The sequence below is a fragment of the Oncorhynchus mykiss genome, chromosome 19 (genome assembly GCF_057628025.1).
Source record: "Oncorhynchus mykiss isolate SJ-2025 chromosome 19, ASM5762802v1, whole genome shotgun sequence".
NCBI classification, from domain to species: domain Eukaryota; kingdom Metazoa; phylum Chordata; class Actinopteri; order Salmoniformes; family Salmonidae; genus Oncorhynchus; species Oncorhynchus mykiss.
Window position 1 is genome coordinate 13493158 of NC_143040.1, and position 17543 is coordinate 13510700.

Here is a 17543-nt window from a genome sequence, read left to right on the forward strand (position 1 = left end):
ACATAAATGCATTTTGAAATGACCTAATTAATGAAAATGAACACAATGTAATGTAGTATAGTGCAAGTTGACAGATGCATTGATCTTTCAATTCATAATTATTGTTTTTTTTACTGATCTATACATGAGTTATTGAGATAGGAATAATGCCCATATTTGTTTTATTATTCATCTGTGATCCTACTCATGTACGTCTCTGAGCAGCAGTATTCCATTTTGCTCATCACTAAGGCCATACAAATCTCTTCTCTCATCTACTTACTGTTGCTTTCAGAAGCTGAAATCAGCAATGACCTGAGACTGGTTTTGGTTGGTCTGAGTGGATTGGAGAAGAGTGCAGCATGAAACACCATCATGGGCCAAAAGCTGTTTGATTCCAGAATCAGTCCCAAGTCACTGACCCTGAAGAGTGAGAGCAGAGAGAGAGACGGGGCTGTGTGGGAGGACAGTGATGGTTGTGGACACTCCAGGTCTGCTCAACAGTGACCTCTCTGAAGAGGAAGTCAGAGATTAGATTGAGAGGTCTTTGTCTCTCTCTAACACCAGGTCCCCATGCCTTCCTACCGGTCATTCAGCTGGGCCGCTTCACAGAGCAAGAGAAGAGAGTGATGGAGACACTGGAGAAGATGTTAAGTCCCTCTGTCAGTGAATATACCATAGTGCTCTTTAGTTATGGAGACACTTCCGTAGAGCTGGTTTTTAGAGAAGACAAAAACCTGAAGAATTTTGTTCAGAAATGGGAAGGCAGTTTCCAAGTGTTCAACAATGATGTTAAGGGCGATACCAATCAGGTCAGAGAGCTTTAAGACAAAGTAGAAGACGTAATAAGACAGAGTAGGCAAAATTATGTGAAAGACATGAAAAGGTCAAGGAAATTCTGCATACCATTAAAACGGATCCAATTGTCCATTTTGGCAATGGTGCCATTACTTGTGGGTTGGCAAGTAGGAAACGAACTGTGGACTAAACAATTAGCGCAGATCAATGAATCTGGAGGGTGAAAGCGAGTTAGGAGGGACACTTTGGGACACAGTGCAGGCAGCAGTCATGATGATGGGGAAGGGATTCCTGTATGTGACAGGAGCAGTAGCACTGTTGTTATTCATTTAACAATTACGAATAATTACACTCAACATCTATGACTTCTACTTTGGATTTGACTGTGGTTTCTCACCAGGATTTTAATCAAAGCATCAGAGCCTGTGAACAGTGCTACATTTTACAAGGTAAAAATCTGTCTTTCTGCCCTTAACAAGGCAGTGTTCCCCGGTAAACCATCATTGTAAATAAGAATGTGTTCTTAACTGATCTGCCTAGTTAAATAAAGGTTAAATAATAATTAGGCCCCAATCTATGGATTTCGTATGACTGGGCAGGGGCCCAGCCAATCAGAATGAGTTTCCCCACGAAAGGGCTTTAATACAGACAGAAATACTCCTCAGTTTCATCAGCTGTCTGGGTGGCTGGTCTCAGATGATCCCGCAGGTGAAGAAGCCGGATGTAGAGGTCATGAAATGGGAATGAGCTGGCATGGTTACACTTGGTCTGCAATTGTGCGACCGATTGGACGCACTGCCAAATTATTTAAAACACTGTTGGGGTGGCTTATGGTAGAGAAAAGTAACATTACATTCTCTGGCAACTACTCTGGTGGACATTCCTGCAGTCAGCATGCCAATTGCACGCTCCCTCAAAACATGAGACATCTGTGGCATCGTGTTGAGTAACAAAACTGCACATTTGAGTGTTGCCTTTTATTGTTCCCCGCACAAGGTGCACCTGTGTAATTATTTGTAAAAAAAAAAAATGACTCAAGACATTTCAGCTGTCGTTTTTATTAATTTGTAGCAATCTGTTTGCAATCTTCCTCTCCAAGATGGCATAGCAGCCAGACGTCTTTGTCCTGTCGTGTCCCTTGTATACTGTAGATGTCATCCTAACTAACTCGCCCTCCAAATACACCTCTGCTGTTTTCAATCAAGATCTCAGCGATCACTGCCCCATTGCCTGCATCCGTAATGGGTCTGCGACCAAACGACCACCCTTCATCACTGTCAAACGCTCCCTGAAACACTTCTGCGAGCAGGCCTTTCTAATCGACCTGGCCGGGGTATCCTGGAATGACATTGACCTCATCCCGTCAGTAGATGATGCCTGGCTATTCTTTAAAAGTGCCTTCCTCACCATCTTAAATAAGCATGCCCCTCTCAAAAAAAATGTAGAACTAGGAATAGATATAGTCTTTGGTTCACTCCAGACCTGTCTGCCCTGACCAGCACAAAAACATCCTGTGGCGTTCTGCATTAGCATCGAATAGCCCCGGTAATATGTAACTTTTCAGGGAAGTTAAGAACAAATATACACAGGCAGTTAGAAAAGCTAAGGCAAGATTTTTCAAACAGAAATTTGCATCCTGTAGTACTAACTCAAAAAAGTTCTGGGACACTGTAAAGTCCATGGAGAATAAGAGCACCTCATTCCAGCTGCCCACTGCTCTGAGGCTAGGAAACACTGTCACCACTGGTAAATCCACTATAATTGAGAATTTCAATAAGCATTTCTCTACGGCTGGCCATGCCTTCCACATGGCTACCCCTACCCCGGTCAACTGCCCGGCACCCTCCACAGCAACCCGCCAAAGCCCCCACCAGTTCTCCTTTACCCAAATCCAGATAGCTGATGTTCTGAAAGAGCTGCAAAATCTGGACCCCTAGAAATCAGCCGGGCTAGACAATCTGGACCCTCTCTTTCTAAAATTATCTGCCGAAATTGTTGCAACCCCTATTACTAGCCTGTTCAACCTCTCTTTCGTATCGTCTGAGATTCCCAAAGATTGGAAAGCTGCCGTGGTCATCCCCTCTCTTCAAAGGGGGTGACAATCTAGACCCAAACTGCTACAGACCTATATCAATCCTACCCTGTCTTTCTAAGGTCTTCGAAAGCCAAGTTAACAAACAATCTCTTAGAACTACCCATCCTGGATCCTGGAGAATTGTCATCAACTGACACTAATTAGCATAACGCAACGGATAAAAAATCTTACTAGAAAATATTCATATTCATGAAATCACAAGTGAAATATATTGAAACACAGCTTAGCCTTTTGTTAAAAGTAATGTCTAAGCCAATGAATTATTAAAATATAGTTAAAGGTTATTTATCAGACAATTCATTATAGAAATATTAAGCTAGCCCAATTATTAGGCAATTCAATATCAAATGCAAATGTATTGAAGGATAACTCTGTAAGGCGCCTTGCACAATCAATGAACCAAAAGCATCGCCCAGGTCTATACGTTATCTCCAAGACTCATGGATAAAAAGTTTGTAGCTTAACATAAGGTAACCAGTCCATTCAGTATGCACACTAAAAAGTATACACTTAAATGTAATTGCTACTATTTTTTATTTTATGTACATGCTAGACCAATTATGTACCAAAGACATCTTGAATCAGTTTTTTTTTCATGTTTATGTCATGCATAATATGTATTGTATAACAGCACAATCATTATTTTAATTAAGTTGGGCTCTACAGGTCTAAAGTACGCACATGCATACGCTCTAATATGTGTTCGAGTGTTTGTTTGAATAAATCATCGCCTTAGAAAATGCTGTCCATTTAGTTGTGTTCGGCTTTGAAACAACATCCACAACGATCATCTTTTCCACTCAGTTTCAACCCGTTTGTTCTTCAAATTTACCAATCACGGTGAGGTGAGTGTTAAAATAACTACACTGTTGTGATGATGTGTTTGATGTGATTTTCAAATTGCATTTGCTTCTACACCTGCATTGCTTGCTGTTTGGGGTTTTAGGCTGGGTTTCTGTACAGCACTTTGAGATATCAGCTGATGTAAGAAGGGCTTTATAAATACATTTCCCTCCTTGACTCAACACTGAGAATTCCGAGGTGACTTAACCAGTCATCAACCACGGTTATCCTGAGGTGGGTTTTAATCAGTTTTAGAGCTGAGAAGCTTCTCTCGCAAGAAGCACTGCTGACTGGTGTAACAACAGAAATCTTGCAAAGTCGAAATAGCTCATGGAAGACCTCTTTAGAAGGTTCTAGAAACACAACAAAGTAAAGGAGAGTAGATGGTCTGTCTCTTTCACTTTTTTCTCTCCTATCGAGAAGCCCCCTGGTTTGATGAACCTCATGTTTGAGGTCCTCTAAATCTGACTCAAAGGTCTGAGCAAAGTCAAACAGAAGCTCCTCATTCAAAAATGCTGTTCTCTTTGGGTTGAGAGACTGGACCCCTTGCATTATCTCACAATTCTTCTTTGAAAAACGCCTCTGTCAAGACTGTCAAGCACCTGATAAAACATAGCTTTTTCGAAGCTCTCACCATCACTTTGGTCACTATTATTCTGTCCTACAGTGCTCATCTTCAATGAGTCGTGAAATATAGTTTTAGGCTGTCTTTTACACACTGTACACTTATTTTGCAGTGCTCTGCAATTTCTTCAATCTCTTTCCATAGTTCTCCAAAATAACCCTCACTTCTCTAGTCCTGTAATGTGTCTATAAGGGCACCTACTAGATCCACTGCCCTTGCTAAGTCAAGAGAGCTTGATTGGAGCATGTCAGAAAGACATTTGGCATCACCAAGCACTTTACAACATTTTACCAAAATGAAAGGTAAATCTGAGAAAGAAGGCCCCTTGCCTCCACTGATATATCACCACTATTTTCAAGTGTGATGTCCTGTAACACTCTCAGAACTGCTGGAAGACTGTCTCTCAGATTACGTCATGCCATGTGTCTGCCTTCTGCAAGTCTCTGTAGTTCCCTGGGCTGCTGCTGTGGATACAGCTCTTTCTGAACTGCAAGCCACTTGAGATGAACGTACGAGCCAGATACAAAGTTATAAAGCTTCTACAGGAGAGCAAAAAACTGGGTCAGGCACTGATTTTACAGTATCGAGAAGCACCAAATTCAAACAATGTGCATTATATTACACACAAAATGCAAATATTGCACTGATTTTAATCCGTGCAGACAGGACCCTCATCTGTGGATCTTGAAATGTCTGAAATACACGTTAAATAATGTGTCATATCTCTATGCAAATGTATAATTAAGGGATCCACAAGATTAGATACTAACAGCTGCTAACTAAAATGTGTAGTTTAAAGTTTAGGCCTAGCCAACCATTGGGCCCTTTTGGAACAGCATATCTGGTGTCTCTCTTATCTGATTAACTGTCTGGGAGCCAAAGATCTAACGTTAAATTACACAGCGACTCATCTTTTGTAAAAGTTGTTCAGGAAACCTAAAGCCGATGCTAAACCCTAAAACAGTCGAACGTCAAAATAAATGCTTCTTTCAACAAGAGGTGAAATGAGATGTCAATCAGCATCAAACTGCATGTAGAACATTATATTTTGGGGTGGCACCCGGTGTGGCCAATCAGATGGCAGGGGTTTCCAGTGCAAACCTGGACACCCCTCTGGCTACGCCCCTGGGGTTAAGTTTAGGAGTTAGGTTAAAGGGTTAAGGGTTAGGGGAAGATTTAGCTAACATGCTAAGTAGTAGCAAAGTAGCTAAAAAAGTAGTAAGTAGTTTAAAAGAAGCTAATTAGATCAAATGTGCAAGTTGTCCGTGATGAGATTTAATATAATATAAATATAGAAGGGACCTTTTCCCCACAATGTGACCTGACTAGGAAAACGTCCAGGTCTTTAACTAAGGCCCGGAGTTTCCCCTGGTCAGGTCATGTATAGCTTCTCCTAGAATTAAAGGATATAAGGAAAGGAAGCCATTTAAGAGTATTGAGACACAGCCATATGAGCCAGTGTGGCCTGGTCTGTCTGGATCCTCCAGGCCAGCAGAGGGAGAAAAAAAGGATATGCCGCTCTGGGGACCCTAGACAAAATGGCATCCTATTCCCTATATAGTGCACTACTTTTGATAAGGGCCCATGGAGCTTAGGTCAAAATCAGTGAAATAGGGTGCCATTTCAGACAGTCAGACAAGGAACCAGCAGCCCTATGTAATCAAGAGTGCAGCGATTATCATCAACAGTGTTAAAAAAATATATATTGTAAAGACTATATACACCTCACTCACTTTATATTCAATTATTACACTCAGTTCTCTAATATCTCACACACGGGTACAGGAAAATAACCAATAACCAGTTAACATTACAAAACAGACATTAGGGGACAAACTATAGTCATTCAGTCACACACATACTCTTTCACTCTCTCACCATCTCTCACTTCTCACTCTCTCTCACACAGAACTTTGAGAGTTATTATTTGTACAATAAATAAGGAGAATTGCTTTTCATGATGTTTCAAAATGACACAAGCTGATAAAGCGCAGACACACTGAGAGGATACCTGGATCATAGAGGGTTATAGGAAGAACACTGAGGTTTGAGGGAAGAAGAAGCACCTGGTTGAATGAAATGCAAATCGCCAGCACCACCCAGACCAGTGAGGGATCATTATGTAGCATGAACAAGGATTTAACACCATAGTACCCTCCAAACTCGTCATTAAGCTCGAGACCCTGGGTCTTAAGCAAAAAAGCTAATTATGGACTCCTCTTTAAATCTGTGTATTCCTCCAAAGCTCAGTTGTGCTGAGTCTGCACAACACTGCCAGGACCTAGGATCAAGGGAGACTCAAGTTTTGTAATACTATATCTCTTGACACATTGATGAAAATAATCATGACCTCTAAACCTTCACGCTGCACACTGCACCCTATTCCAACTAAACTACTGAAAGAGCTGCTTCCTGTGCTTGGCCCGCCTATGTTGAACATAATAAATGTCTCTCTATCCACCAGATATGTACCAGACTCACTAAAAGTGGCAATAATAAAGCCTCTCTTGAAAAAGCCAAACCTTAACCCAGAAAATATAAACAACTATTGGCTTATATTGAATCTTCCATTCCTCTCAACATTTTTTGAAAAAGCTGTTGAACCGCAACTCACTGCCTTCCTGAAGACAAACAATGTATACAAAGAACTTCATTCTGGTTTTAGACCCTATCATAGCACTGAGACTGAGAAGGTGGTAAATGACCTTTTAATGGCGTTAGACCGAGGCTCTGCCTCTGTCCTTGGGCTCCTAGACCTTAGTGCAGCTTTTGATACCATCGATCACCACATTCTTTTGGAGAGATTGGAAACCCAAATTGGTCTACAAGGACAAGTTCTGGCCTGGTTTAAAGTCGTATCTGTCAAAAAGATATCAGTTTGTCTTTGTAGATGGTTTGTCCTCTGACAAATCAACAGTAAATTTCGGTGTTCCTCAAGGCTCTGTTTTAGGACCACTATTGTCTTCACTATGTTACCTCTTGGTGATGTCAATCGGAAACAATGTTATCTTTCACTACTTTGTGGATGACACACAGCTGTACATTTTGATGAAACATGGTGAAGCCCCAAAATTGCCCTCCCTGGAAGCCTGTGTTTCAAACATAAGGAAGTGGATGGCGGCAAATGTTCTACTTTTAAACTCCAACAAAACAGAGATGCTAGTTCTCGGTCCCAAGAAACAAAGAGATCTTCTGTTGAATCTGACAATTAACCTTAATGGTTGTACAGTCATCTCAAATAAAACTGTGAAGGAGCTCGGTGGTACTCTGGACTCTGATCTCTCTTTTGGCGAACATATCAAGACTCTGTCAAGGACAGCTTTTTTTCCATCTACGTAACATTGCAAAATTCTGAAACTTTCTTGGCAAAAATGATGCAGAAAAATGTATCCATGCTTTTGTCACTAGGTTAGACTACTGCAATGCTCTACTTTCTGGCTACCTGGATAAATCACTAAATCAACTTCAGTTAGTGCTTAACACAGCTGCTAGAATCTTGACTAGAACCAAAAAAATGTGATCAAAATACCCCAGGGCTAGCCTCCCTACACTGGCTTCCTGTTAAGGCTAGGGCTGTTTTCAAGGTTGCATTGCTAACCTACGAAGCATTACATGGGCTTGCACTTACCTATCTTTCCGACTTGGTCCTTCCGTACATACCTACACGTATGCTACTGTCACAAAACGCAGGCCTCCTTACTGTCACTACAATTTCTAAGCAAGCAGCTGGAGGCAGGGCTTTCTCCTATAGAGCTCAATTTTTATGGAATTGTCTGCCTATCCATGTGAGAGACGCAGACCCAGTCGCGACCTTTAAGTCTTTATTGAAGACTCATCTCTTCAGTAGGTCCTATGATTGAGTGTAGTCTGGCACAGGAGTCCCTAGGAGGGGTGCGTCACTTGAGTGGGTTGAGTCACTGACGAGATCTTCCTGTCTGGGTTGGCGCCCCCCCATTGGGTTCTTGCCGTGGGGGAGATCTTTGTAGCCTATACTCAGCCTTGTCTCAGAATAGAAAGGTGGTGGTTGAAGATATCCCTCTAGTGGTGTGGGGGCTGTGCTTTGGCAAAGTGGGTGGGGTTATATCTTGCCTTTTTGGCCCTGTCCAGGGGTATCGTCAAGACGGGGCCACAGTGTCTCCTGACCCCTCCTGTCTCAGCCTCCAGTATTTATGCTGCAGTAGTTTATGTGTCTGGGGGCAAGGGTCAGTCTGTTATATCTGGAGTACTTCTCCTGTCCTATCCCGTGTCCTTTGTGAATTTAAGTATGCTCTCTCTAATTCTCTCTTTCTTTCTCTCTCTCGGAGGACCTGAGCCCTAGGACCATGCCTCAGGACTACCTGACATGATGACTCCTTGCTGTCCCCAGTCCACCTGGCCGTGCTGCTGCTCCAGTTTCAACTGTTCTGCCTTATTATTTGATCATGCTGGTCATTTATGAACATTTGAACATATTGGCCATATTCTGTTATAATCTCCACCCGGCACAGCCAGAAGAGGACTGCCCACCCCACATAGCCTGGTTCCTCTCTAGGTTTCTTCCTAGGTTTTGGCCTTTCTAGGGAGTTTTTCCTAGCCACCGTGCTTCTACACCTGCATTGCTTACTGTTTGGGGTTTTAGGCTGGGTTTCTTTACAGCACTTTGACATAGGCCGATGTATGAAGGGCCTTATGATTGATTTATTGATGACAGTTTATTAAAGCTGGTATTTACCAATGATGATACTTATAGTAACAAGCTAATCAGAAGTGCCTTGCATGTAGAGGAAGGGTTCTAGTAGAAAAAACAGAGCCCCTGTCCAGAAACATCTAGCCTCTTCCTATACAGCACTGGTGGAGATCTGAGAGGATTGGACAGGTTGAAGCAATAATGAAATTCCACCTAGCCTATCAGAGGGTAAGGTGAAGCTATCACTATAGTAATCATTCATGTCTTCTCAGATCTCTACAAGTATCTTGGGGAAAGGTTTGTTTCTGGATAAAAATAGAGACGCATCTCCATAATGAATTAAAATTTCATCTAGCAACAGACCAACCAATATCCTAGCCAGCAGAAGGGTTTAGTAGTTAGCTACTTACATGCTTTCAAGACATATTTTATTTATTGGTATTATAAATACAATGTTTTCATTGACAAGATTCTCAGCATAAAAACAGTAAAGAAAATAAGAGACTCACTCAGCTGTGAGTCTTTCTGGGTACGTTTCTGAGAGCTTTGCACACCTGAACTGTACAATATTTGAACATTATTATTTTTACAGCTCATCAAGCTCTGTCAAGTTGGTTGTTGATCATTGCTAGACAGCCATTTTTAAGTCTTGCCATATATGTTCAAACCTATTTAAGTTGAAACTAACTAGGCCACTCAGGAACATTCATTGTAGCCTTGGTAAGCAACTCCAATGTATATCGTTATTTTATGCCTGGTTATGACACCTACATAAGTGTCAAAACCCACATTTATTCAAATTATTTTTCTCCCTGCCAAGAAGATTCCTTTTGTTTTACGTTAGTTTCTTAAATCCTTTGTTGTTGCAATAAATTCTTTACAATCATTTTCTTCATCATGTTTTATAAAAGTTTCATGATGCTTTATGACCATTCTGTGTCACTTTACTTGGACGAATAAAATGGTCGAGGTTCTGTCCGAAAAGATATGCAGGCAGTGCATTGAATCAACCAAAGGTTGCGTGCCACATCTTCCAGATGGCACTATCATATGATGTGGTTAGCTGACATTAAATACCTATCCAAGCGTTGTAAGATATAGCTTTAGTCAGCTTGCGTCAGTAACATAGTCACCGCAGGAACTCAACACAGCATTTCCAAGAAATCACGTGACTGACTAGAAAGCAAAAACGTTCATACGAACCCAAACATTGCTATAAAACATTGGCTGCATCTCCAATTGTAGACATATGCCTCCAGATATCTAGCTCAAAAGGCAGGCAAAGGTAAGGACGACCATAAAGTTACTATTACAAGACAAGCCTGAAACACATTCCTGTTGCATGTTTTGATATTACAAATGGGTGTTCTTTCCAAATTGACATTCAAAAATGATCTGTGAAACTTTTACAAAGACTGCATATGCAATTTATTTTATACAAAGCATTCTATAATATGTTTATCGTAACGAGAGTAAGTAATGAATACATGTCATGTTATATGTCATGTTATAATTTTGACGCCTGCACTATAAAAGCTCTCTTACCATTTTAAAGCTAGAATCCTTCATTGAAACCATAACAATGCGTTCTCCCCACCCGTTATGCTAAAAAGCTAAGGACTGGGGCTGGATAGATTTAACCACTCAAATTCATAGACAGAGCTATAGACTGATATCAAATGTATAGTTTTATCCATGTATGTTTACAAATAGAATTAAACAAGTTTAGGCCGTAATTCAATCAGATCAAGGAGATAGCCGACAGCCGCATAGCTTATCTTTAGGCGGTGCCGTAGCTGCTCTTGTGATCATTGTCATGAAGCCACACCCTTCCCACTTGCATTAGATTAGATGATCAGCAACGCAGTTAAGCCAAAACCACGGCCGGTTATTCAGAGGGGTGTTTTATTACGCTCCCATTGGATAGCTAGCATTGTCTCACTCACGGGATCAGCGCACCTTCCAAGGTAAGGACGGAAAGTGTACTTTAACAATTTGCTGCCTACCGTAATGCAGACCTATTATTATTTTATTATTATTATCATCATCATTATCATGTTAACATTTGCCCATGTATTTATTTTCAGAGTTTCAATGAATTGTAAAAATGTTTCAGAACTCTGCTATCAGCTAAGTTAACCTAGGCTCGGTATCTGAAGTTGTTATATTATCGTTAGTAGCATATGCTTAAATCTTTATTTCTCAAATGTTTTTTTGCGCTACGTGATATTCACTTCCGGACTTGGAGATCGCTCAAAGCGTGGTAGAACGCTACTCTGAATAACGGGGTGTGGTTTTGTCTTAACTGCGTTGGGGAAAAGAAAGACGCTGTTCAGACGAGAACATGTAGGCTATAAATAAATAATGACGTTGAAATTGAAAATCAGTCAATGAAACAAATATGTATATCTGCCTAATCGAGGTGTGGATTACATACCACATTCCAGTGATCGAATTGAGAAAAAAGGCTGCAGGTATTTATTTAACGGACTCCGTGCAGCTAATGGCAATGTCCCCAAGGAGCGGATTTAGTCCGGAGAAGTAACACTCCAAAAAGTAATTAATAAACCTTTTTCATTTCCATATGTACTAGGAAGCTTAGTTTATTTCTTCGGCTTCAGGAATGTGACTGAAAAAGTGGAGAAAAAAAGTTACTGATTGAAAGTATAACGGGACATCTGTGAAAAATTAGAGGAGCTTACTAAGGTCTTCAAAAACTCATATTAGACCGGGAGCCTACCGGGAGCCTAATGCATTATGTCCCTTGCGCTGCTGGTTCACCAGTATGAAGAAAATTGCAAACAGCTTTTTTTGTTCCAGCCCTCAAGAACTGTTGTCTGCTAAAGATGATAATCCGTTTCCATCTGCCAATTTATGTCAATTTATGGGTAGTATCCAGACGATTTGTCCACAGAGCTTCCTATACTCTATTTCAGTAAGGTGTTGATGCCGGTACTAAGAAGAATGAGAGGCTCAATTAAATATGTTACAGAACTGCTGTATTTGAAGCACAACTCCCTTCTTCCCAGTTTCCCTGACGTTGCTATGGCAATATAGCTGTATTTAACTTCCCTGTAACTGCTGCTTCTGCAGACAGATCCTTTTCTACACCAAAACTCAGAACTACCTAAGAAGTACAATGTCTCAGGAAATACTGCCTGGGTTGGCAGACTTCAGGACACCAGGGGAGTCTCAAATTTAATTTGATTTAATTTACCTTGAATTTTGCAGCCTATTTGTTTGTTTATCTGTTAGCCAGATAAAATCTTGCTACTGTTATAGCCTCGCTACTGTATATAGCCTCGCTAATGTTATTTTTCCCTGTCTTTTTACTGTTGTTTTTATTTCTTTACTTACCCATTGTTCACCTAATACCTTTTTTGCACAGTTGGTTATAGCATGTAAATAAGCATTTCACTGTAAGGTCTACCTACACTGTTGTATTCGGCACCCGTGACAAATAAACTGATTTGAGTTCAACATTAAAGTGGCTGAATTTATCTTCAAGCCGACAACTTGTCATTGTTAAGCTATTAGAGTACCTTTTTATAAAATGTTTATACATATCAGCTACAGTTGAATTCGTAAGTTTACATACACTTAGGTTGGTCGGCCGATTAATTAGGGCCGATTTCAAGTTTTCATAACAATCGGAAATCGGTATTTTTGGAAACCGATTATTATTATTTTTTTCTACCTTTATTTAACTAGGCAAGTCAGTTAAGAACACATTCTTAATTTCAATGACGGCCTAGGAACGATGGGTTAACTGCCTTGTTCAGGGGCAGAATGACAGATTTTTACCTTGTCCGCTCGGGGATTAGTTTTTGTAACCTTCCTGTTACTAGTCCAACGCTCTAACCACCTGCCTTACATTGCACTCCACGAGGAGCCTGCGTAGCAGTCTGACTACCTGTTACGCGAGGGCAGCAAGAAGCAAAGATAAGTTGCTAGCTAGCATTAAACTTATAAAAAAACAATCAATCTTCACATAATCACTAGTTAACTACACATGGTTGATGATATTACTCGTTTATCTAGCGTGTCCTGCGTTGCAAATAATCGATGCGGTGCCTGTTAAAAGGAACCACCAGCTTTCATGTGTTCTCATGTTCTGAGCAAGGAACTTAAACGTTAGCTTTTTTACATGGCACGTATTCCACTTTTACTTTCTTCTTCAACACTTTGTTTTTGCATTATTTAAACCAAATGTAACTTTTCATTATTTATTTGAGGCTAAATAGATTTTATTGATGTATTATATTAAGTTAAAATACGTGTTAATTCAGTATTGTTGTAATTGTCATTATTACAAATAAATACATAAGAAAAATCGTCATCGGCTTTTTTTTGGTCTTCCAATAATCGATATTGGTGTTGAAAAATCATAATCGGTCGACCTCTATTGGAGTCATTAAAACTAGTTTTTCAACCACTCCACAAATTTCTTGTTAACAAACTATAGTTTTGGCAAGTCGGTTAGTACATCTACTTTGTGCATGACACGTAATTTTCCCCAAAATTGTTTACAGACCGATTATTTCACTGTATCACAATTTCAGTGGGTCAGAAGTTTACATACACTAAATTGACTGTGCCTTTAAACAGCTTGGACAATTCCAGAAAATTATGTCATGGCTTCTGATGGGCTAATTGACATAATTTGAGTCAATTGGAGGTGTACCTGTGGATGTATTTCAAGGCCTACCTTCAAACTCAGTGCTTCTTTTGCTTGACATCATGGGAAAATCTAAAGAAATCCCCCAAGACCTCATAAAAAAAAAATTGTAGACCACAAGTCTGGTTCATCCTTGGGAGCAATTTCCAAATGCCTGAAGGTACTACGTCCATCTGTGCAAACAATAGTACGCAAGTATAAACACCATGGGACCACGCAGCCGCCATACCGCTCAGGAAGGAGACACATTCTGTCTCCTATAGATTAACGTACTTTGGTGCGAAAAGTGCAAATCAATCCCAGAACAACAGCGAAGGACCTTGTGAAGATGCTGGAGGAAACCGGTACAAAAATATGTATATCCACAGTAAAACGAGTCTTATATTGACGTAACCTGAAAGGCCGCTCAGCAAGGAAGAAGCCACTGCTCCAAAACCGAAATAAATCATTCTCTCTACTATTATTCTATTCTGACATTTCACATTCTTAAAATAAAATGGTGATCCTAACTGACCTAAGACAGGGAATTTTTACTTGGAATAAATTTCAGGAATTGAGAAAAACTTAGCCAAATACATTTAAACTAAGGTGTATGTAAACTTCCGACTTCAACTGTACATTTGGAAACTACGTTCACCGTAGCTAGAATATTTAGCACCCTAACAACCGCTCATTTGGATTAGAAATACAACATTCATTTACACTTAGATGTCTTTCTCTGTCATCTCTGTTGAAACCACTAGATCCGTCTATGGGGAGTAGTTAGTCTCTGGTTGTCCACAGAGGTCACAATGACCTTAGTTGTAGGCCTCTTTGCTTGGAGTGTTCTTAGAATGGATACCACAGGTGTCACCCATGGTGGTGAGAGGGATCTGTTCTTCCCTCTCGTCTTTGGTCAAATTGTCCCAGACTACTTTACATACCCATCTGCAGAGTGTAAATGTTTGGTCTTTACCTCTTCACTCGTCAAGAGTTTTACAATTTTCTGGTCTTGTAGTTTTAACCATTTCAATGTGTGGACCACGTCCTCACCTTCTCAATTCTCTATTTAAATTCTCAGCTAGTCCTTTTAAGCACACTGGCCTGAATGGCGGTTCCATCATGTTGACATGAGCTCTGAGATCACTTGGGCGTGGCTACTGACTGGGCTGACTGAAAAAAAACTATTCTCATTTAGAAGGCTAAAATCACATTGCTATCTTTTCCAAAATAGTTTCATATGTAATACAGTTATCAACATTTAGATGTAAATCTGATATTAGTGAACGCTCTTAAAGTTAGTGCTTCCATTATTAAGTCTTTCTGATCATTTTAATAACGTCACAAAATAGACATGAATTTCTCATATTCCATCTGTGATCATTGAAATATATTGTCCCGGTGTCCATTGCTTGATGTTGAAGTTTTTTGTGCAACGCCCAGACATTCCATTCTCAATTTTACAACCGGCTGTTATTAAGTCATAAAACCGGCCCTGTAAGAGAGAGAGAGTTTGGCTGTCAGACATTGGCCTAGCTGATCCGGCACCTTTGATCCTCACCAAGGAGAGTGTCATGACACTTGTGAAGGGCATCTTTACGATGAAGACATACTCTTGTGTGTGCCTCTTCCTGGTCACATTGTGGCATTGATTTCAGAGAGCCCTTTGAGAGCACAAACTCAATTGTAGCATAGATCTCTTTTCCATTTTCAGATTTATTGGCAAACACCTTCTGTGTCAACATTTTGCAAAGCTCCTGTTTGTTATTAGGGTTTCTGAGGAAGTATTAGAACGTACATGGACGTTGGTTGTCTCCCCATCTGTAGTCTTTTAGACTACTTTGTGGGTAGGCAAAGAATGGACAATGACAGCTCCGTCAATTGTGTTTCCTTTATTTAGGCAGTTATTGTTAATTTGCTTAGAGTTTATACTTTATAAACAAAAAATATTAGTCTAAGAAGCAATGTGAGACTGAAAATGTAGATTTAGCAGTTCTGTAAGATCAACAGTGTAATTTTTATCCAACAGAGACCCAAATTTCTCTGGTTGGGAACAATAGACCTGGGAAGACCTTGACAGCATTCCAAAACCCTAACATGACTGGTGAGTACTTCGTCTTCATTTCACTGTATGTAGGCTACAAGACAGTGATGGGCACGGATTTATCTTTTTTTTTTTTATGGGTTTGCACAAAATAATTATATTTTCAGTAATTAATACATTTTCATAAATTATATGTAGGATTACATGTAGCTTAATTTATAGATAATGTAATTGTTAATTTGCTTACAGTCCATATTCTACAGACCAATGTCTAAGAATCTAGAAACTGATCATATTCAGTAGCTATTCTGTATGATGACCAAACAGAAAGAACATCAGACTTCTTTCTACAGTAACAACATCTCCTTCTTATCCAACAGAACAAAATAAAGAGGTCCGGATTGTTATGGTTGGAAAGACTGGAGCTGGGAAGAGCGCAACAGGAAACACCATCCTGGGGACAAAAGTTTTTAAATCAAAAATGTCCTCTACTTCTGTGACATCAACATGTGAAAAGAGGAGAGGTGGGAGGGCAACATGTAGCTGTCATCGACACACCAGGCTTGTTTGACACCAAGTTAACACAGGAGGAGGCACTGAAAGAGATCTCACAGTGCCTGCTTTTCTCTGCTCCTGGTCCCCATGTGTTCCTGGTTGTGATCAAGCTGGGAAGATTCACTGAAGAGGAACAGAAAACTGTGGAGATGATTCAGACATTATTTGGGGATGAAGCATCCAGATACACCATGGTTCTCTTCACACATGGAGAGAGTCTTGATGATGACGACGTTGTAACAATTGAAGATTATTTGCTTGAAAATCCACATCTTCAGTGTTTGATTGCCAAATGTAATGGAGAGTATCAGGTCTTCAACAACAAAGATAAGAATTGCTCCCAGGTCACTGAGCTGCTTGAGAAGATAAACAAGATGGTGAAGATGAATGGAGGAAGCCACTACACCACTGAGATGTTCCAGGAGGCTGAGAGAGCGATTGAAGAGGAGAAGAACAGGATCCTGAAAGAGAATGAAGAGAAGATACGCAGAGAGGAGGAGAAATTGAAGATGGAAAAAATAAAAATAAAAGCTCTGGAGAAAGTTCTTAAAGAGGAGAATGAGAGGATCCTGAGAAAGAACAAAGAGCAACAACTCAGATATGAGGAGAAACTGGGGGAAATGAAAATAGGAGGAAGCAATTAAAAAGGAGAAAGAGAGGGTCCTGAAAGAGTACGAAGAGCAGAGACTCCGAGAGGAGGAACTGACAGTGGTATCATCCAGAATGTTTGCTGTGGGGGAAGAAATAAAGACGCTGGCAGAAAAACATGAAAGAGAGGCTAGAGATGAAGCTGAACAATTTTCAATTTTCAAATATTTGGATTTCAGTGGAATGTTGGCCCCCGTCTTGAATAAGTCGCTCAGCTACATCAGAAGCAAATGTAATATACAATGAAAATGTGAAACAGCGGTGTACCATCTAACATTGCTTTACTCTACTGATTAACTTGCTTAGATATTCAACTAACTAGCTATTGATAAATCTAGCTAGCTAGCTATTGATAAAGATCTGTACATTTTCTGACTTTTTTTTTTCTTAGTGTCTCTTCATCTTGCCTGTTCCAGTTCGATATTGTAATGTGGGGTGTTCTCAGAAATTACCTTTTAGATTAGGCCTATATCATGTCATGTGCCATACATCTTCTAAATGCAGGCGGTTGTGGCAATTACATTGACTTCTAATGTAGAGACTCCGAGTTAGAAAATGGTATTTCATACACTGCAGTTGAGAAACAATAAGAAAATGATTCTGCTTTGAAAGCTGATAAACTTCTACCCCCAT

The 17543-nt window shown here is 40.1% G+C and overlaps 1 pseudogene across 1 annotated transcript; it reads left to right on the forward strand.

Moving 5' to 3' along the window:
- Positions 1–10190: 10190 nt before the first annotated feature.
- On the forward strand, positions 10191–17285 carry LOC149974997 (GTPase IMAP family member 9-like; annotated as a pseudogene). Its single transcript, XR_016488774.1, has 3 exons — positions 10191–10291; positions 15693–15767; positions 16088–17285. The product of XR_016488774.1 is annotated as a GTPase IMAP family member 9-like (transcript).
- The last annotated feature ends 258 nt before the right edge of the window (positions 17286–17543 follow it).